Source organism: Ornithorhynchus anatinus, chromosome 2, assembly GCF_004115215.2.
Source record: "Ornithorhynchus anatinus isolate Pmale09 chromosome 2, mOrnAna1.pri.v4, whole genome shotgun sequence".
NCBI lineage: Eukaryota > Metazoa > Chordata > Mammalia > Monotremata > Ornithorhynchidae > Ornithorhynchus > Ornithorhynchus anatinus.
Window position 1 is genome coordinate 51654674 of NC_041729.1, and position 23344 is coordinate 51678017.

Sequence of the window (23344 nt, forward strand, 5' to 3'; positions counted from 1 at the left end):
ATCTACTGTATTGGAGAACTGAAATTTCCCCCTACAGACCGTAAGCTCCACTTGAAAAGGTATCGTGTCTACCAGCTCTGTTGTATTGTACTTTCCCAAGTGCTTAGTAGAGTGTTCTTTGAACAACAAGTGCTTAATAATTAACACTGATTCATTGTCTGAAATTAGGAAACCAAAGCAAAAAAGGCAGAGGAAAAGCCTCAAAGATACTATAAATTAAGACCTCAGACAATGTTGCATTCCACCTGAAAACTGGGAGTCAGTTGCTTAGTACAGACCTACATGACCAGCAGTAAAAGAGTGGCTCTTTCAAAGTCAAAGTTTCAACAGACATGAGAAAGACAGAGAAATAAACAAAACAGTGGGGCATACTGCAAACGGTAAATAGAACAACACAATAAGGAGCAGCTTTTGTGTAGGCACAGTGTGGCCTGGGCAGTGCGTTCCACGTTATCTTTTTCAGCCATTCACACACTTATAAATCATTATGGGTAGGGAAAGTGTCTCCTGATTTGGTTGTGCTATACTCTCCCAAGCGCTTAGTACAGTGCCCTGCACACAGTAAGTGCTCAGTAAATACCTCTGATTGCGTATAAGTGAAATTCACTTCAGTGGTGTCTTTTTCAATTACAATGGACAATTATATAACTGTATAATCAACCAAGTGAAAAAACAAAAAAACACAACTCATTTACCAGGCAGGGGCAGAATGGGCTTGCTTCTGAGTTTGTGAATAATCCTGAAGTCAACTCACCAAGCTCCTTTAATCATTTAAGTTAACATGAAGTTATTCCCTTTTCTCCCTATTTCATTGCATTCAGTAGATATTTCATTCCTTTGGCCCACAGAAAATGGAACTGCATGTGAATTATTCATGAAAATCAACTTCTAATACCTTCCTCTCTGTTTATGAAGAGCATCAAACGCGCTAAACTTTGCAAGCCCACAAAATTTGGGGAAAAATTTGGCACCTTATTTTTTAAAAAAAATTTAAAATAGGGTTATGCACATCTCTATCTGGCATTTTTTGGTCCAGTTAATTTCTGGAACTATTGAGGCATCTATTTCCCTCCCCATTAGACAAAATGACTAATGGGAATTCAGAAGTTGACAAAGAACATGTCGAAAATACTTAGGTCAAGTTTTCCTTCTGAATAAAACAGTACTTTTTCCTCTCCTCCTATAATCAATATGAACACAGAGCCAACCCAAAACATTTCACTTTCAATACAACTCTTCAGATGGGTTTTTGAGAAGACTGAAACAGAGCCTCATATAATGAAATCCATTTTTCACCAAGTAAGCTTGATGGAAATTTCTACATAATGCTCCTCAGATGACCGCTGGTTTGAAACCTCTAGTTGCTTTTGCAAATGAGCAAAAATGAGCAAAAATGTTCAGCAAATGAGTCAGTTTCCAAATCTATACCGAATAACTCTATGAGGATGCTGCTTGCAGTCTGACCATTCCCTACAGTGATGGTGTTCTACTTTCATTAAAATTTCTGTTAATATTTCCCCAGCAACATGAGTACTGATCTTATCCTGCTTTCTCAAATAAACACCAAGAGTCACATCGAAAGAATCTCTTGTCTAAGAAACTGTTAAATTTGGGCTAACAGAGACTTGTAGTCCAATTCAAGGGCAGGTAGAGGAGAGCAAGAGGTAAATCACAAGTTTTAACCCAATAAACATGGACTACTATTTATTGTGATATTGTGTAATGTTGCCATATACATGTTCAACCACATTTTTCAGAAGAGAGGTCTTCTTTGAGTCAGAATGATCTCTGCTGCTGCTCTTGTGTGTCACTAAAAGAGATGAACTAAGTGCAAACCTCAGCCTCTCCTCTCCTTGCATCTGAAGATCTTTAGTAAAGCATCTCTCAGCTTGCTTTTTCTCAGGCTAATTTTACCCTTTTCTCTTAGCTCCTATTTTCTTGTTTTTAATCTTATTGGTTAGAGCCCTTGGGATCCACTCTTATTTCCTTCCGAACGATATGGAGACAGACCTGGACTTCAAACTCTCCTCTTCCATGGAATGATCACATTTTTTGATGGCATTTTTTATGTTCCTACTGAACTAAGCTCTAGTGAGATACAAGCTTATCAGGTTGGACACAGTCCTTGTCCCACATGGAGCTCACAGTCTTATTCCCCATTTTACAGATGAGGTGACTGAGGTATAGAGAAGTTAAGTGATTTGCCCAAGGTCATAAGGCAGACAAGTGGCAAAGCCAGGATTAATAATAATTATATTTGTTAAGCACTTACGAAGTACTAGAGAAGAGAAGAAGAGAAGAGAAGTATTAGAGAAGCAGCGTGGCTCAGTGGAAAGAGCACGGGCTTTGGAGTCAGGGCTCATGCGTTCGAATCCCAGCTCTGCCACTTGTTGGCTGTGTGACTGTGGGCAAGTTACTTAACTTCTCTGTGCCTCAGTTCCCTCATCTGTAAAATGGGGGTGAAGACTGTGAGCCCCACGTGGGACAACCTGATTCACCTATGTCTACCCCAGCGCTTAGAACAGTGCTCGGCACATAGTAAGCGCTTAATAAATACCAACATTATTATTATTATTATTACCAAGCACTGTTCTAAGCGCTGGGGTATATCAAGGTAATCAGGTTGTCCCACATGGGGCTCGTAGTCTTAATCCCCATTTTACAGATGAGGTATCTGAGGCACAGAGAAGTAAAGTGACTTGTCCAAGGTCACACAGCAGACAAGTGGCAGAGCCGGCATTAAACCACAAGTCTTTCTGACTCCCAGGCCCATGATGCTTCTCATTCTGATGTTTGGCAGAAAAATCCCTGAGACTTCTCACTATTATTCTTCCCCGGCATCTATCTTTTTTCTGGTGGGATACTGAACCTGATGGGTAGAGGACTGACTAACCTGACCAAAATTGGTAGAATTTTATGGACTTCCAAGTTATCCCTCTAGCCCATTCAGTCACTGACTGCCAGGGCTTTGAGTTTTATTATTTGGCAGGTCAGACTGAAGATTTGGTTGAAACAGGAGTAGACTCCTATGACTCAGACATATGGTCACAGAGAGAGGTGCTCTGATGCTAGATGGTTTAGGTTGAAACGAGTCAGGAAGCCCTTAGCTAAAGATTATTAAACTATCGTCTGGTAAAAGAATGGCAGATGGGTGAGGTCAGGCCTGGAGACCAGAGAAACCCTGTTTTAGCTCTTCGAAACCTTCGTGAAGGCATGTCTCCTTCAAGAGGCCTTCCCGGACGAAGTCTTCATGTCCTCCTCTCCCACTCCCTTCTGTGCTCCTGTGCTCTTGAATTTGCACCCTTTATTCACCCCTCCTATAGCCCTCATGGACATATCCACAATTTATTAATTTATATTAATATCTGTCTCCCCTCTAGACTGGAAGCTCAGTGTGGACAGGAAACACGTCCACCAACTCTATTATATCATATTCTCCCTAAGAGCTTAGTATAGTGCCCTGCACACAGTAAGCACCCAATAAATCCATTTGATTGATTGACATTTTATACTCTGGAAGTTTTAGAATCCTGGACTGCCTCAATTCTCACCAGTAGAGCAGTGCAGGTAGCTATATTGTGTAGTCTGCTAACTAAACTATGCAGTTATTCTTGTTGCTAGGCAATACTCCATCTACTTTCTTCCTCTTCCTTTTACTCTGGCTTGCTTGGCTTATTCCCCATACTGCCATTTCAGGTTACCTAAGAAACTGTCTGTTGAAACCCGATGCATAGAGAATCCAAGTCCATCCCTATTCTCTTCTCAGAGGAAAATGAATCCTTCCGTCGGGAGCTCTCCTTTGTGATGGTGAAATTTTAATCCTCTAGACTGTAAGTTCGTTGTGGGCAAGGAACGTGTCCACCGACTGTGTTATATTGCACTCTCTGGGACAGAACTGGTCAGTCACTTCACTTCTCTGTGCCTCAGTTACCTCATCTGTAAAATGGGGATTGAGACTATGAGCCCCACTTGGGACAGGGACTGTGACCAATCCGATTTGCTCACATCCACCTCAGCGTTTAGTGCAGTGCCTGGCACATAGTAAGTGCTTAAAAGATACCAAAATTATTATTATTATTAACTAGCTTCAAAGAACCCTGCCACAACTTTGGGCACCATGCAGCTGGGGCAGGTGTATGGAACCTTTCCAAGAGAGTGGTCACGCAGCCGTTGTCCAAGATGGCAGCCACGTGGCTTCTCCCCAGGTCAGCCCTTCTCAAAGGGAAAGGTGGCAAATTGAACTGATCCACTAGCTTGGGGTAAGTTGGGCTGGAGTGTTCTGTCAAGGGGGAGCAATGAGAGTGACAGCAGTGGAGAAGCACTTCTACAAAATGTTGTGCACGACATTATCATGCTGTGTTGCCGGGGCACAGTGTGACATGATGGTGTGGAAGCAAGCTCTGGACCTACTGTCCAATAAATTTGGATGTCTGTCCTTGGCTCTTGAAAGGCCCAGGTACCCACATTCCAGTCGAGGAAAAACCACTTTTTCTAGAACTTTCTAGCCCATTTTAAGAGCAGCAGCCAATCATCTGCCACTTCAGAATTTCTGTCTCCCACCCATTAATCCTGAGATCTAGGATGCAGGCAAAGGGAGCTACTAGGAGGAAAGAGAGGGAAAGTTTCCCCCAAATTTTCACACACTTGCTTTGGTTCAACTCTGGGGGTGAATGAAAGTTCATGAAAATGCTTTTTTTTTTTGCAAATGGTTCTATCCATCTTCTCCAGGAAAACCTTGTTAAAGTGAATCAGAATATAAGAACTGAACTGACACCTACACAGCTTAACTCTGATGACAAAGAAAAAGGAATCAATACCAAAGAGCAGCAACTGCTTTGATAAGATCGTTTCTGCATAAATAAGGATTTGGTTGCATTTAGTGTTTTTTTTTCTCCCCTGGCCACTGTTTGACTCCGTTTGACTTGGGACCATGAACTGAGATTTTGTTGAGATTATTCAACCAAAATTCATTAACTCGGCTCTGTGTAGGCAGAGAAGCAGTGTGGCTTAGTAGCAAGAGCATGGGCTTGGGAATCAGAGGACTTGGGTTCTAATCCCAGCTCTACCACTTGCCTGCTGTGTGACCTTGGGCGACTCACTTAAATTCTCTGTGCCTCAGCTACTTCATCTGTAAAATGGGGATTAAGACTGTCAGCCCCACGTAGGACAACCTGATTACCTTGTATCTACTCCAGTGCTTAGAACAATGCTTGGCGCACAGTAAGCACTTAATAAATACCATTATTATTAGGCAGAGACTGTGGAGGTCAGAAACCCAGATCTTCTGCTACAAGTCAGGAACTATGAGATTTGCACTGGAGGTAAATTTGGGTGAAGTATAGCCTACAACACCAACTGAAGGGGATACTAGGGGTTGCTGTCCCATGACCCAGCTCTAAAAATTTCTGGCTCTTTAAAACCAGCATCCACTGAGACATAAAAGTTTCTCTACTGAAGGGTAGAGAACCGGTGAGAATTTCCAGCCTGAATCTGTCATTACCTCCAAAACATTAGTGACGCAGTGTGACCTAGAAGAAAGAACACAAGCTTGGGAGTCAGAGGGCAGGGATTCTAATCCCGGCTCTACCGTATATCTGCTGTGTGACCTTGAGCAAGTTGTTTAACTTCTCTGGTCCTTGGTTACCTCATCTGTAAAATGGATATTAAGACTGTGAGCCCACAATTACTACTTGCAGGTCCACCGGTGGTCAATCCACCCTGCTGAGCACAGCCTTCTCAAGGAACTCCAGTTTTCCAAACCGACCCCAAGGAGAGCACGCAGTGGAGAACACACTCAAGGGAGAGTGAGCTTGCTCATGACATCCTCCCCATAGTTAGCTCAACCGACTTCCCCTTTTTTTTTATTATGGTATTTTTAAGCACTTCCTATGTGCCAAGCACTGTTCTATGCGTTGAGGTAAATACAAGCCAAAGAGATTGGATACAGTCCATGTCCCACATGGGGCTCACAGTCTTATTCTCCATTTTATAGATGAGGTACCTGAGACCCAGAGAGGTTATGTGACTCACCCAAGTTCATACAGCAGACAAGTAGCAGACACAGGATTAAAACCCATTTGCTTCTGCCTTCCAGACCCATGCTCTATCCATTAGGCCACACTTCTCTCCCTTCTTGCCCAGATCTCCCCTGTAATTGGCTATAATCCAACTGACATCACCAAGTAAATGTCTGGCATCCTTGGTAGAATAAGCATTTCCTTCAGGAGGGGGACTGAGGAGTGACTAGTTCCCTTCTTTCAAGATTCTGGGATTTTCCTTCTCTAAGTATACAACTTGCCTCACTTGGCAGTCACACACAAGAGAACTCCTCGTAGTTGTGAACTGATAGCCATGCTTTGATTATTCCTCAAGACCTCAGGTAAATCAGTTTAACTATAAGTGTAGCTCATGATTTCCCAGGTCTGACTGGGAAAACCCACCAAACTAAAAGACTCTCATCGCCCCTCTTTTCCAAGGGATGGTTTGCTCATTGATCCCCTTATTCTGAAGAACCACATGGGATAAAAACCTCACAAACCTTTGGAGAGACTCAAACACAGTAAATTCAAGAAGTTTCTAAGTAGAAAAGTTTAGACATGTGGGACTGAAATTTTGCCAATCTTAATCAGTTATTTCCATCTCATCTGCATAAACAAGCACATGAATATTCAGAGATATCCAGAGCTCGGAAAACTTACGGATACCCGAGGATTCTAATAAAACCCACACATTTGGTGTTCCAGATGCTGTTCTTCACACGCAATGCAGGTTTTCTTCCTAAGTAGAAGGAGCATGATCGTAGATGGAGGTGGGACGTTCTGGAAGAGATGTGTCCATGGAGTCGTTATGGGTCGGATATAACTTGACATCATAAGACAAAACAGGAAGCAGTATGGCTTAGTGGGAAGACCATGGGCCTGGGAGTCTGAGGACCTGGCTTTTAATCCCAGCTCTGCCAAGTACTTGTTGTGTGACTGTGCAAGTCAAAACTTTTGGGTGCCTTAGTTCTCTTGTTCTCCATCCTACTTTGACTCTGAGCCCAGTGGAGGACAGGGACAGTGTCCAACCTAATCAACTCGTATCCACTCCAGTGCTTGACACAAAGTAAGAGCTTAATGAATACCATTTTTAAAAAGTGGTTTTGTATGGTTTTCAGGAAACAAAAAATGCCAAGGGCATTATCTGTTAAAATAAGACTTAAGGATTGAGCATATTTTCCGGAAAAATAGGTACAGTGTGGACCTTTAATAGTATTACTAGATTATTTTGTGTTTTACATCGTCTTTGGGGATAAGGGGAGAACATGACATTAATGAGGTGAGCTCATTGCAGGCAGGGAGCGTGTCTACCAACTCTGTTGCACTGTAACCAGCCAATCAGTTGTATTTATTGAGAGTTTACTGTGTCCAAAACACTGTACTAAATGCTTGGGAGAGTACGATATAATAGAGCTGGCAGACTTATTCCTTATACTCTCCCAAGTATTTAATAGGGTAGTCTGCACACTGTAAGTGCTCAATAAATATTACCAATTCATTCAAAAGGGAGAGCTTTGCAAATAACTTACTCTTTGCTGGGCTGGGGACAAAACAGGCATGCTCTCTCCTGCCTCATGGGAAATCCAAGTCAGACACAAGCATCTAGTCAGCCTTGTCTCTTTTGGCTCTTGGAGGCATTGAATCAGTATGGTTTTGGGTTCCTAAAGGCACTGAAGCAATGTGAGGGTTTGATTGGCGACGTGGGGATTGCGTACTGAGAAAATAACTAAATTCACACTATTCTGTTGAAACAACCATTCACATAAAATCCAGCTATAACCCACCTGATGCTGTGGCCTAACTCTCTTTATCAGCCCCCTTTCTTGGGAGAGTCTAACGGAGAATGAATGGCAGTAAAGCATCTGCTATCTACTCCCTTGGTGCCTAAGCTCATGGAGGGCAGGTACTGGAGCTAGACAAGGCTGCGGATGGTGTCTTTGCACTGGAGGGTGTCAAAAACCCTTTGTGATGCCAAGCCAAGGAAGTCCCAGGTCAGCCTGATCAGCACCTTATCACACCTGGAAATCATCTACATCTATAGAAAAGTCCCAGCTTCTCTGGCCTCAGTGCAGAAAGAGGGAGGTACCATATTAATAATGCATCAGTCCTTCTTCAGTTTGACCTTGACCCAAACATCAATAGCAATTTGGAGCACTCATGACTCTGGTTATTCTTAAAAATGGTAATTGCCTGGTAGAACTTTTGACAGTGCAGACATTTGCTTTGCATCTGATCAGAGCTTGAGATTAAGCCAATGTGAACAGAACATCCAACTGAATACAGCTTTTCATAAAATAAGTGGGCACTGATGGTTTCCACAACAACATGAAGGTGAGCATGACTGGCATATTCCATCCTATAAGACTACTGCTAATCCAATTTGAAAAGCCCAAGAGGTTTTTACTTATTTTAAAAATCACAGAATCTATTTACATTCTCCTTAGCACTCAATTATAAAATGAATATATCTTTGTCAAGTGCTTACTATGTTCCAGGCACTGTACTAAGCACCGGGATAGATACAAGCTAACCAGACTGGACAAAGTCCCTGTCCCAAATGGGAAGAGAAGTGAAGTGACTTGACCAAGGTCACACAGCAGACCAGTGACAGAGCCGGACCCCTTTAGTAGTACATACTTTTATGGTTGTCATCATCCCCCAGTAGATTGTAAGTTCCTTGTTGTCAGGTCATTTGTTTATTCTGCTCTTCCCAAGTGTCTAGTGCAGCGCGCCACTTAAATATTACTATAGAGCCGGATGTGACTTCGCAACATCATTTAATAGAGTTCCCTATCTCCAAGATGTGCAGCAGCATCTGCATAATATTGTGGGCAAGGGGAACCTACTAAAAGATGGGACCACCTTTTCAACACGCAGATGACTCATACAGACTATATGACTGACTGACTAGTGAGCAAAAACTCCTCACTATCGGCTTCAAAGCTGTCCATCACCTTGCCCTCTCTTACCTCACCTCCCTTCTCTCCTTCTACATCCCAGCCCGCACACCCCGCTCCTCTGGTGCTCACCTCCTCACTGTGCTTCGTTCTCGCCTGTCCCATCATCGGCCTCTGGCCTGGAATGTCCTCCCCTCCTCAAATCCGCTGAACAACCACACTTCCCCTCTTCAAAGCCTTACTGAAGGTTCACCTCCTCCAAGAGACCTTCCCAGTCTGAGGCCCCCATTTCCTCAGCACCCCCTCCCGTCGCCCTGACTCGATCCCTTCGCTCTACCTCGCCTCGCCGCCCCACAGCACTTGTGTATATATGTACGCATCTCTAATTTTATTTATTTTTATCGATGCCTGCTTACTTGTTTTGGTATCTGTCTCCCCGCTTCTAGACTGTAAGCCCAGAGTGGGCAGGGATTGTCTCCCTTTATTGCTGAATTGTACTTTCCAAGCACTTAGTATAGTGCTCTGCACACAGTAAACACTCAATAAATACGTTTGTTTGAATGAATGAATGGCTATAAATGGAAGTACTCCTTTAGATTTCCAACCATCTACCTCTCTTTGGCACATCTGCTCCATTGTATCTCCAGCCAGAGCCCATGAAACATTCAGAGCAACTTCCAATTTTCCCAGATGTGTCCCTCCCTTGAGGCAGAAAAGTTATAGTTCAAGCAATTCAAATGAAAGATTCCAACTCCCTCACACTTCTGCATTTAATTTGCATACATCATTCTGCCCATTATGGACACACTCTCCGCAATGAAAGCAAGTTTGAGACTTGGCTCAGAATTACAGAGCAAATGACTAAAGAGATTACTAGATTGGGCTCTGGGGTCTCACCACAGCCCACTTTCCAACCAACATCTTCCCCCCAGCAACAACCAAGACAAATATGTCTCTGAGAACCCAAGTCCTCCAATCTCTTTCGCTCCATGATAGGAAAGGCAGAGGAAATTAGTTTCATTTTTCTGCTCCAGCACCTCTAAAAAGGGCTTATAGAGGACTTTACAGATCATCCCAAGATCCTCAGTGTCTCCCAGAAACCCCAAGGGCCCGCACTTTGACCACTTTGCCCAAGGAGGTATAGCCAGACTCCGGTTTTACTCCAGCTTCTGGGAAATTGAGATCTGCAACACCTCAGGATGTTTGGACAGCATGAGATTTTTTTGTTTGCAAAGGGAAGTGGAACATATCCTACTAGGGTGAAGCAACTATTTATTCTCCAAGCACTGAAGTCAACTCAGAAAATCTTCACATAGCTAAAACTTCAAAATTTTGCCAAGATGCAGTTTACATTGATTTACCGAATTCCAGGAGCTACTGTGAGACAGGTTTGACAAGCCAAATTGAAAATATACTCAGCAGGAGGTTAATTTGGGGAAAAGACCCAGAAAGAAAAGATGTGCCGGCCACATTTCCAGTGAGTGCTTTATAAAAGTTTTAAAATGGATAACTTTGGCCTTCCCTCTACTACATAACTTTTAGCTACATCACAGATTTAAAAAAAAAAACTGAGAAAAATCTGAGCTAGTAAGAACCTCATCCCCCTATTTAATATTGAGTCAGTCATTCAGAAGGAGTAATTGTGTATGCACCGCTCAGTTCAAGAATACAGCAACGATTCTATATGTGGAAATATGTACATAGCTATGCATAGCCACACATACTACATGTAATACAATGTGGGCCAAAAGCTTGGGCATCGCCTCTTATTGGAAGTTAGGTCAACATGATTTTGTTATATTTAAATCATTTTTAGTTTTAATTTGATAGAAAAAGAGTGATGCTTTGGACAATGACAAAAAATATTTTAAGGTTTCCCTAAAGTTTCTCCTAATATGCTAAAGAGAATAGCACCCAGCATTTGAAGATATGTCAGACTAGGAACAGATATTTGGGATTTGGGATTTGGGATTATTTAATGAACATAAAACAAACTTGGCAATAAGAATAGGTAATAAACTTTGTCTTTCCAGGAACACCATTTTATTGGGAGGAGATGACTCCAAATAAATCCTAACCTCTATCCATCCACTACCTAGCTTCTTATTCAAAGAGAAGATCCTATAATTCAAAGAGAAGATCCTATCCTATAATATAAGAGAAGCAGCGTGGCGCAGTGGAAAGAGCACGGGCTTTGGAGTCAGGGCTCATGAGTTTGAATCCCAGCTCTGCCACTTGTCAGCTGTGTGACTGTGGGCAAGTCACTTAACTTCTCTGTGCCTCAGTTCCCTCATCTGTAAAATGGGGATTAAGACTGTGAGCCCCACGTGGGACAACCTGATTCCCCTGTGTTTACCCCAGCGCTTAGAACAGTGCTCTGCACATAGTAAGCGCTTAACAAATACCAACATTATTATTATTATTATAATTGTGCACTTTGGCAAATGCCATAAAGCTTTCAGGCCCAAGTATTTTAAATTATTTTTTTCAGCGCATCAGTGACAGGGACCTACAAGTTAATGCTCTAAGTATGTTGTTCTTATCCCCTTAACTGGCAGGAGCTGGATGAGAACTTAATGGAACATGAGTTGAATCTTTTTTTTATGTTTAGTAAAATGAAGGTTTGATTTTGTCACAGTGATGTAGATGGATGTCATTTTTCACGGTCTAGTGAGCAGCCAAAGATCTAGAACCCACTGATTTCTATGTTTTTTTCACCCAGAAGGTTTAACCTATCACTCTCAGTGACTTGGGCATAGGGAAGATATTTATTCATTTTTTATGTTATTTGTTAAGTGTACAAAGTGCTGTGATACGTACAAGTTCGTCAGGTTGGACGCAGTCCCTGCCCCACATGGGAATCATAGTCTCCATCCCCATTTTACAGATGAGGTAACTGCGGCACAGAGAAGTGAAGAGACTTGCCCAAGGTCACACAGCAGACAAGGGGCAGAGTCAGGACTAAAACTCAGGTCATTCTGGGTTCACGATTCACTATCCACTAGGCTTCACTGTTTCTCATTGTGTCCAGTTTCATATCAGATTTCCTATGCTTGAAAAAAAAGCACTCAACAATCTTTACCTTTAAAGGCCTTCTATTTAAAGTACAATTTCTGATTGACTTGTTCAATTAATGTGCATTAGTCACATAGTAGAAGAGTGTTACCTGTAAAGGGAGCTAACTTTTAGAGTTGGAATTCTACAGGATGACAACAAGATGAGGCAAATCTGAAATGCTCTCTCCAGAACCAGGAAAAGAAAGATGTTTTAGACAAGTCTTAAGAATTTCAACCTTTCAAATAAATAAAAGAGAAAAGAAATCTAATTAACACTAGGAACTGTAGCTGTCTTGGATTCCATTTATAAACAGAAGTTCCCGGAGATGGCTTCTTTGACTATATGCTAGTCTGGAAACCTCCATTATTTGGAGAAAGCCCAGGGTCTGACCTTCTGATAACTAAGGAAGAATAGTTCAGAATGGTAACAATATTTTCTTTCCCAAACTCTGCAGCAGCATGGCTTGGTGGCTAGAACATGGGTCTGCTCTTCAGAAGGACCTGGGTTCTAATCTCAGCTCCACTACCTATCTGCTACGTGACCCTGGGCAAGTCACTTCACTTCTCTGGCCCTCAATTTCCTCATCTGAAAAATGGGGATTAAGACTGTGAGTCCCATATATCCAACTTGATTAGCTCATTTCTATCCCAGGGCTTAGTATACCTGCCTGCCACATAGTAAGAGCTAAACAAATACCGTGGAAAACAAAAACAAACCAAAAATCTCTGTGGTAAGGAAAGACCAACTGACAAAATAGTTATTACTGAGTACAGCATAAATGCCCTGGCAGGACTTTCAGTCATTTCCATTCCGAATTCTTCAGTCCCCAGGCGAGGACTGAAGGAACTTTTCACCAAAACACCCAGGCAGGGAGATGATCTGGAGTCTGGAGTGGATGTGGCGAGAAGAAAGAATGGCACAGAATGGCTTTAAGACTCATCTGCCTTCCAACTCTGTTATAGTCTTCTCTCCCAATCAGTATAGTACTCTGAACACAGTAAATTCTCAATAAATATGATTGATTGGGTCTGTCTTTATTTCCTTTTTGCCAACTCCTTGCACACTTTCAAATTCCCTCTTCTTGTCCTTCCATTGTTTATTGATCTCCTCTGTCCTTGGGTTTCCTTCCTAGTGTCCATAAAGCAATAGTTCACTGTTTTAAGAAAGGTTGTGGAGTTTAGAGGGATATTTATAGTTATTCATTATTGAACATTTTTTTCCCTACATTACCATGTAAGTCTCTTTTTCCTTTAACATTTCACTAAAACTACAGCATTATTTTCCCACCCTGATGAGCGAGAGCTGATCTTTGAAATTCCCCCTTTAGTCTGAAACTTTGGTGGTCCTACCTGATTCTGGCCCTTTATTCATGAAGGAAATCTGGCAATAAAAGCTTAGTTTTCCAAGGTGAACACTGTATTAAAACATTAAATGGCCCTTTTATATGTTTTCTCAGCTAGTAGCAATAAAGCCTCTAGTTAGTATTCAGGACTGGGTCACCTTGGCTTTCATTCAATAATTCTTGAAGGAGATTTTTATTTCCATGCTAATCGTGTCAGAGAAAATCTTATTCCACCCAGGTTTCTGTTTTAGTTTTCCAACTGTAGGATCCCTCACCCAAATCTTCTCCACACATGCCTGGGCAAATGCCAAGCCTTTCTCAGTAGGCTGGGCTGTGTCTTAGTGCTTGGACAAAGGAAACACGACGAGCTTAATCCTTTCCTTTCTCCCATCATTTTCATTCCAGACATGCCAGGGCTTTTGTGTTCATTTGATCCATGCTTTGTTAAGTGGCCTTGGCTCAATCCTCGCTTTGCTTCATCCACCCCTAGAGCTTGCCTCTGAAAGACAGCCAGGAATGGAGCAGGTGTGTGCAACATAGAGCAAGAGACCAAACAGACCCTGAACTCTCTTCTGGATTAACACTGGAATAATCCCCACTGCTCTCCCTTCCTCCCCTACTTTAGAGGTGAAAAGAGGCCTCTGCTGCCTTTACTAATCAGCCAAAAATGAATCCAATTCTAGCACTGTTAACAGAGATTTTTCCCTGATCCCACTTTGCTGCATATTTGAGAACGCAACTGGCATTATTATTCCAGTTGCTCCTTCGAACCGATAAACCCAGCTCCAACTGCCTCCGGGGTTTGGGGGGGGGGTGGGGGGAAGGTGATGTGTGATTCAGTTTCTCATGCTTAAAGTTTGGAAAAATCTCCAAATCCTACTTAAAATTAGGATCAGTTTCTCTTAGCTAAATGTGAGTGCACCATGAATCAACTGACTTCTCTGACATAGGAATTTGCCTTTTCCACATAAGGCTGAAGATATTAGGGATTTGCTCCGTCTTGTTTTGCCGCTGCTGATTAACAGCCTGCGGTTACCTCATTTTACTTGGTACCCAAGTTCCCAGAACTCAATTCTGCCTTCTAAATTGAGGTCAGGAATCTAGTTCAGAAATATAATCCTCTGGGCTGTTGGTTCCTACCCTAGCCTACTGATGCTATCAGCAAAACATTAATGAATCTCTACTCTATTAAATGGTTACTCCGAACTGAAACAGGTCACTTGTAACCCTCATTCCTTTAGGAGAAAGAGGGGGGTAAGAAAAAGGCAGGATGCGACAAGAATGAATTGTCCAAGTATTGACCCACATTTAATTTACTCTTCTTGCTGAAGAGCTCTAAACAGCACCACTAACCAACCACCAGTCCAGTGCTGAGTTGCCAGCGGACTTTGAATTTCCTGATTGTCAAGGTTTTCAGCAATCTGCCTGCTCAGAGTGGATACTGGCAAGGTGGAGAGGGAGCCTAATTGACCAGTGCTGAGAGCTCCCTACTCTAGAAACTCAAATATCCACTCTCTCCTTGCTTATTGGCTGCTGTTATCATTCTCTCTTTGTTGATTAGAGGTACCCTCAAAGCTACTGACCCAAATTAAACCAATGTAGTCAACAATCTAGGTTTAGTGGGAGCTGCCTCTGCCTAAGTGCAGCAGTTTCTTTTGTTGGATTTTCTTCTGTCCTCTCACCTCCAGAGGGATTCCCTCTTTGGCTTCGCAGAATTTGGAGTTCGGGCAGAGTTGGCTCTTTATGGCGGCACTGGGTCCTCGACACAACCTCACTTGGGGTTATCGCTTCCGAATGCTATTTTATGTGGAGGGTGGTGGTCAAAAGAGGACGTGGAGGAGGAGGAAAAGGAGAAGGTGGGGTAGGAGGAGGGGTGGGGGCAGCAGGAGAAGGAAGAGGAGCAAGAGGAGGAAGAGGAGCAGTAGGAGGAAGAGCAGGAGGAGGAGAAGCAGGAGGAGAAGCAGGTTTTATGAGCAGAAATGATTTGCCACTGTAATAATTCTAATCCTTAAACTGTTTGCCTCTCCTGAGACCGAGATCACAAAGACAATAACCAGCCATTTGTCCCTAACTGGCAGCCCCTAAACTCAGCATCCTGTCTAGGATCATTTACCTTTTTCAGACTTCCTTTGGGGTGAAAGCTCCAAAGACTGAGTTTATCCATTTCTATATAGACATCAGAAAATAATTGTTTTTCTATGTTTGCTGTCCTATTAGGTTGTCTCTAGGCATGAATGACAGGTATGTGTTTCAGTGAAAGAGCAATCACACCATAGTTTCATCTGCTTTGTCCACTGGCATTGTGGATTTGGAATGAGACTTAATTCTTCTATTTTTTAAAGCTATTTTGGTCTTTATCTCGGTGTCTTTACAAACCCACTAAAACAATGACCAGTCAAACTTGCTTGACTAATAAGATTTAGTCTTTGTGGATGCTGTGGAGCCTTGAAGATGGCTACAAGTCCATATTCCCAGGACCAAGGAGGTTTCTGGGACAATAATAGAAAAATATTGATTTTGTCCATGGGAAGCCTCTGGACAAACTAGACTAACAAATTCTTGTCCTCATCACTAAGGCTGATTTCAAAGTGCCATCTTTTTTCCAGAGGAAACCAAGCCATTGTCTGAGCCTTTTTTGAGAATTTTTCCCTAAGTGAAACAAGACAAGGTACAGTTTTCAGCACTAAAGCAGACCATAAACTTCAGAACTGCCCTTTCAGGAACAGTTCAACACCCATTTGGAAATTACGTACTCTAGAGGGGGTGATAAGGCACTCTAGAAAAAATCCAGTCCATCTCCCCTTCATAGGGTGGTTGTTCAAAGAGGGCTTTTGGGTTGATTAGGAATACGTAGTGCTGTGGCCAGCTAGGCCTTCTGAACCTTATGTAGCCCTCGTGCTCTAGATGTGAATATTGTAAGAAGACTGTCCAGTGGCAGGCACTGACCAGAGAGATGTCAAGATTCACCAGACACATGGTTCAGAAGGAGCTCTTTAGAGGAAATAATGATGACTGAAATCTCAGAAAGTCCTGAAGAGAGAAGCAGCATGGCCTAGTAGATAGACCACAGGCCTGGGAGTCAGAAGTACTTGGGTTCCAATCCCAGCTCTGCCACTGGTTGGCCTAAGTTACCTCATTTGATAAATGGTGATTTAGTTTGTGAGCCCCATGTGGGACATTGACTGTGTCCAACCTGATTATCTTGTATCTACCACAGCAATTAGTACAGTCCCTGGCATATGGTAACTGCTTAATAAATACCATTAAAAAAAAGAAAAGAAACACTGATTACCTTCCAGATTACCTTCCAAGCTTGAAAAGCACCTTTTTGGTCTAGGGACATGTCTCAAAAGTATTATCCCCACAAATTTCTGAGGATAGTAGTGGGGTTTTGAGGTGAAACTGCTGTATGACCTTGGACAAGTCACTTCACTTTCTCTGTGACTCAGTCCCCTTATCTGTAAAATGGGGATGAAAACTGTGAGCCCCATGTGGGACAGGGACTGAGCCCAACCCAATTAGGTTGTATCTACCCCAGGACTTAGTACAGCACCTGGCACAAAGTAAGCACTTAACAAATCTGATTTTGAAAAAAGCAAACAAAAGAATCTGATCAGATAAGCCAGATTTCCTCGTTGGTCTCTGGGCTGCCAGATATTCACCAGTTCTAAGGGGACAGAAAGTAGAGATGGTCTCAAAGCCCTTCAGTAGTCACCTGAATTCCCATGTGCAACATTCATCATATAAACAAGCATGTCCCAGGGGGATAGAAATGAAAGGGCTGATTTGAAACTCATCTTTGTCAAGGCAATAAAAGGGATTAAAGATCAAAGATGTCTGCCCCCTCTGCCTTCTGAAACCCAAAGTCCTCTCTCCCTTTGCATATTTGATTCCTTCACCTGCCAGAGATGGTCCCCTTTACTCAGCCACAAGTGGAAACCCCTCTCTCTTTCCAAGACTTTCAGTGATCAACTCTGACTTAGAGACACGGGGACAGAAGGAAAGGTGTTTCTTGTCACTGGGAGACGGGGGCTCAATGTATCACATGAAAAGCCACTGCCAGCCTCTGCCTTCGGTTGTTGAATTTGGGTCTGGTGGGAGAATGAATGCCCTGCCCACTGAAGTCCATCTTCCTTCTAAAATTTGCAACAGAATGAAAAAAAGTTTGCTCTCATTAACCAAGCAGCCTCTTGGAAATTGCTCTGACAAGGATCAGAGCCATCCCAAACGGAAGCCTATCTCCCTCTTGTCAGGTCACGGTTTAATTAGTACTTTGCAGGCTGTTTCCTGGGCCGCCCAGGGTCTGGGCTGAAGCAAAGCCTGGTGAAGCATGGCTGTGGTTTGGGGCTGAAGTCTGCAGTGGGAAATCTGTTGCTTACTCGCTGTGACCTTTCCCTCCTCTTCTGCCCCCAAATGCAGAGGGTCTGGAACCAGAGAAGGCCCACAACATGGCTCTGTAAACTAGACTGTAAGCTCGGTGTGGGCAGGGAATGTGTCTACCGAATATGCTATATTGAATCAACCGCATTTATGTCCAGCACTTAGAACAGTGCTTTGCACATAGTAAGGGTTTAACAGATTATTATTGAGCACTTACTGCATGCAGGTCACTGAACTAAGTCCTTGGCAGAGTACACACAAAAATATCACACACACATTCCTTATCCTGCTCTCCGAAGTGCTTAGTAAAGTGCTCTGCAAAGAGTCAGCGCTCAATAAATATGATTGAAAAAGACGATTGATTGATTATAGGCTTTAAATTAGTGCCTCAGTTACCTCATCTGGAAAATGGGGATTAAGACTGTGAGCCTCACATGGGACAACTTGATTACCCTGTATCTACTCCAGCACTTAGAACAGTGTTCTGCACATAGTAAGCGCTTAACAAATACCAACATTATTATTATTATTATTATCCAAGATAAGATTGGGCACAAGTCCTTTCCTACTCAAGGCTGGCAATTTAAGAAATAGAGACAACAAAGGAAGAAATTGAAGCACAGAGAGGTTAAGTGATTGGCCAAAGTTACGCAGCAGTCTGATGGCAGAGCTGGGAATAGAGCCCAGAATTCTTAAGCCCAGTTTCATAGTCCTTCTTTTAGGTAAGACTATCTCTCTAACCATCAGTCAATAGTATTTATTAAAAACCCTCAGTACAGAGTACAGAAAATTCTACTAACAATTTGGGACAGACAGTTCAGCAGAAATCAGTAGAACAAGATTTCTGCCCCCAAAGAGCTTCCAGTTTATTTGCATCCTAACTAACCAAAGTAATAGTATTTATTCAGTGATTACCAGGTGCAAAGTACTGTACTAAGCACTGAGAAAGAATAGATGGGTGATAATGCAAAGCCCTGGTCCTCAAGGAGTTCAGAAATCAATAGCCTATTAACATTCTAAATGACCAGGGCCTGGAAGTTCCAGAATTAACAAACCAATTCCCTAAATTATGGATGCAGCTAGTTTGGACCACCAGCCTAGTCCTATAGAGTCCTGCAGAATAGGTGGGAGCTATGGAGAAGTCTGGCCCTGAGGAGAAGAGAAAACGCATCAAAGGAGCTGCTTTTGTTGACTGAAAGAAGCAGTCATTAGCCACTGTTCATTAAGGAGGTTCTAAAACCCATTAAGGTGATGCTGCCTTCTTACCAAAGCAGACCCCCAAATACCCTGATATCCATGTTGAAAAATTCACAATTGGAATTTAAAAAAAACAAAAACAGAATCGGACAATTTGATCCACTTCTCAAAGACAGATAGCAAAGCAAGTATTAGAGCATGACCATTTCCATGAAATTGAGGACTCTAAAAGCTCTCCATCTAATGTCTTCACCACATATGTGAAGCAGAAAAAAAGCGTTTATCTCCTTGCCTGCTTTTACACCTTGACTGGGTCCTTCAGCATTCCTGACAACAAAGATAATTGCATTATTATCATATTTTCACCCTCCACAGGACCCATCTTCAGCCCAAGCTCTTTCAAAGAGAAAAACCAAGCATGTGGCACTTTTATGCCTGCATCTGAAAGGCTGCATAAAGCATGTCTTTTCGTCAACTCTGAGAAATAGGAGGAAATGACCAAAATTCTCTCCTGGAGCATCAAGGCACAGATCAAGAAGATTCGACTTTATAGAATGTTTTATGTTGCTCCTTTTCATGACACTGTACTGTAAGATAATTTCAGTAATGGATGAGGTCTTAGCAAAGCCCTCTATTATCTATTTGTACCAAATTCAGTAAATTTAGAGATGAGCTCGCTTGATTTCATTTTCTTGCCAGTCAATCTGATTCACGAATGGCCCACTGTCCTCTGGGTTCTTCTTCTTTAGGGGAAAGAAAAAAAAACCCAACCTTTATCTAGGAATACGGAAGACCAATTAAGCACGAATGAAAGAGCCAACCACCATCAGAGCCGAAGACAATTCAGAAATACATGAGCTCAGCATTATTCACTGTGATTTGTCCCAGGGACATTCAAGGACTTGCTGCACCTTGCTCAAGACACCGACATAGTACCTAAGAGTCCTACAAGTGGTCATCATATCCTACAGTCAATCCCTCCTGCTGCTTTCAGCATATCAGTCTTGATAGGATCAGATTCAGGGTAATATTCATCCCTGCGTTTCCACCTGCCCTTCTTTTCAGTTGTTTCTGATATTTTGAAGGGAACTTTACAGGCCTACTGAACTGAGATGTGTTCAGAGCAGGAAATAGGGAGAACTATAGGAGCCATTATCACCACCCATGTTCCCAGTCTGCATAAAGATGAAAAGGAGGAGGAGGAGGAAGCAGAGGAGGAGGAGAATGAGGAGGGGTAGAAAAGGAGGAGAAGGAAGAGGAGGACAAGGAGCAAGAAAGAAGAGAAGGGTATTTGAAGGCTTACTATGTGTCAAAGCGCAGTTCTAAGCAGTAAGGTAGACATAAGTTAATCAGATCAGATACAGTCCCTGTCCCACATGGGGCTCACAGTATATGTAGGAGTGGGAAAGGTTATTAAATCCCCCTTTGAGAGTAGAGGAACTTGAGACACAGAGAAGTTAAGAGACTTGCCCAAGGTTATACAGCAGGCAAGTGGCAGAGCTAGAATTAGAACTCGAATCCTCTCTCAGACCTGTGCTCTTTTCAGTAGGCCATGCTGCTTTCCATATTCTTAGGGGTCAGTTTCTTTGAGTCTGCTTAGGGCCCAAGTGTCAAACTTCTTCCTACATTACTCATATTTAGAGACTTTACCAGTCTGAGGAGTGACTTGGATGTTCACGCCTCTGAAATAGATTGGGTCCATCTAGAATTCTTCTGGGACTAGGAAGCCAGAGTCAGCTCTTGGCCTGTCAAGAATGAAAGGAATGTGTTAAGGAGGCATGTTGTCTGTTTTTAACTCTGTTGTATTGTACCCTCCCGAGCACTTAGTTCTCTGTGCTTCAGTTACCTCATCTGTAAAATGGGGATGAAAACTTGGAGCCCTATGTAGGACAGGGACTGTGCCCAACCTGATTATCTTGTATCTACCCCATGCTTAGAACAGTGCCTGGCATACAGTAAGCTCTTAACAAATACAATTATTGTTATCACCGTGTTGTTTCTAACTCTGTTGTACTCTTCGAATCGGTACAGTGCTCTACACACAGTAAGAACTTAATAAATATAATTGATTGATATAATGGATAGTCTGTTTTTTAGCTGGGATGTCATCTATCCACATTCAGTCCCCTTCTAAAATCACACCATTAACAAGCTTTCCCTGACTGATTTCCCAGAACCTTGAACCAGAGCTTCTCTTGAGCCAACTGTAGCACTCAGGAACTTATTTACACTCTCCTTAGGAGATGTGTAAATATTTGCAGTCAATTATTTATTTTGATTATAAATATTTATATGTCTGTCGCCCCTGCTAAAGTGTAAGCTCTTAGTGGGCAGGGAAATATCACTTTTTTTGTTCTTTACTAGAAGAGAGAATGGAACTAAAAAGCAGTGAGAATTCGAACCCAAGGTGGTGACGCAAGCAAGGAAAAGTAACACTCAGAGTCAGTGCTGGATAGATCAGAAAAGGGAGGAATATGACCGAGTGCCCATTCACCTCCGGAGAGGTACGGGTGACACAGCGGTCCCCCTCTCCAGTTCGGCTGTGCCTTTATTTACAACATATAGGAGAACTAGCCAATCACAAAGGAACTCGGACAAGTGTGTTTTCTTCAGTGACAAAGGAGACTCTTCAGACAGGCCTTATCTGTTTTGGGTAAGAAGCAATCTCCGGTCCCCCTGAATTTGCTGATGTGGTATACATCCCACCTGAAATGGGGGACTTCCTGAGGCAAAACCAGAGTCATTTAGATCAAGAGCTGCTATCCTAGGAATGCTGTTCCAAAATAGTTCTGTACTCCCCAAGCATCTAGTAAAGGGCACTATCCCAAGCAGATGTTCAATAAATTCTTATAATAGCCAGTAGTAGATTCTTCTATATCCATCTTTTTTTAAAAAAAAAAAATAATGTAGGTATTTGTTAAGCGCTTACTCTGTGCAGAGCACTGTTCTAAGCGCTGGGGTAGATACAGGGGAATCAGGTTGTCCCACGTGAGGCTCACAGTTAATCCCCATTTTACAGATGAGGTAACTGAGGCACAGAGAAGTTAAGTGACTTGCCCACAGTCACACAGCTGACAAGTGGCAGAGCCAGGAGTCGAACCCATGACCTCTGGCTCCGCAGCCCAGGTTCTTTCCACAGAGCCACGCTGCTTCACCTAAAAAATGGTACGTGTTAAGTGCTTACGATGTGTCAGGCACTGTTCTAAGCACTGGGGTGGATAATAATAATGGCATTTGTTAAGCATTTAAGATGTGCAAAGCCCTAAGTGCTAAGTGCTGAGGTAGATACAAGCCAATCAGCTTTCTGGATTTTCAGCACTGAGCACAGTCACCCAGTTCCATTGCTCAGACATAGCACCAGAGTTCATAAATAAGTGGGAGCGAATGCAAAGGTTCTGGGACAAGCCGGGAGGTTCGGAGGACGCCCACCCCACTGGAGACACACTCAAGGATTCCGGGAATTTGGCATTCTTCCACAAAATAGCATCACTGCTCTATGCTACATGCCCTGCCCAACTCGTGTGATACGATATGGATCTCCTTGTCTGGGCTTCATAAGTACCATCAATGTGGATCCTGCAAATGCACATCTGCCTCAGATCAGACCAGTAGAGTTTTCTAAACCTCCTCTGTGAGCTGAATACATTCCTTAGGAATCAACCATTTTTAGGATTCTTCATCTGGAAAGTTTTCACCCCAGTGGCCTACCCAGACTCCTCCTCCCTTTCCCACAAACTTTCTTTCGAGCCCTACTTGACTTCAAAAGGCACCCTCTCTGACCTGACTTCAACTATCTCAGCCTTGTTTATTTACAGGGGTCTCCCTGCCCTGTCTTCAACTATCTCAGTCTGGTTTATTTATAGGGGAATAGCCAAGTTAATCAATATGAGATGCTGCTTAGAGAAATGTCCACTGCCTCCTCATAGGGAATTTTTCCACTTATATAACATTTCATTTTCTGTTCAATTTTGTAGCAAATTGAAACAATCAGCTTGCAGCAATCACTTTATATGCATAGACAGTTCTAAATCACTTTTGTTCAAGAAGGAATCGGTTCTAAAGAATATTCCTTTTCACTTTCCAGACTAACGTCCGTTAAACACTGATGAGAGACTACACCTCTTAAAAGACCACAGCCTCCTAACATAATTAAGGAATTATGGGATGAACCAAAATTAATGATCCTCACAGTAATAAAATGAAAGAATACCCTGTGCACTGCTGTCCTACTGCTGCAGAAAACACAAGTCACATCCATAAAACAGCGCTCTCTGTCTGAATTCAGGGCTTGCCCTTCCCTTTCATGTTCTGAAAGATGTTAAGAGAAAAATCAGTGGAAGGCAGAGAGGATCCTAGGCAGAATATACAACAGTGTTCCAGAGTTTCCTCAACCAGACTATTAACCCCCCCCAATAAATCCTTGAAGAAGAAAC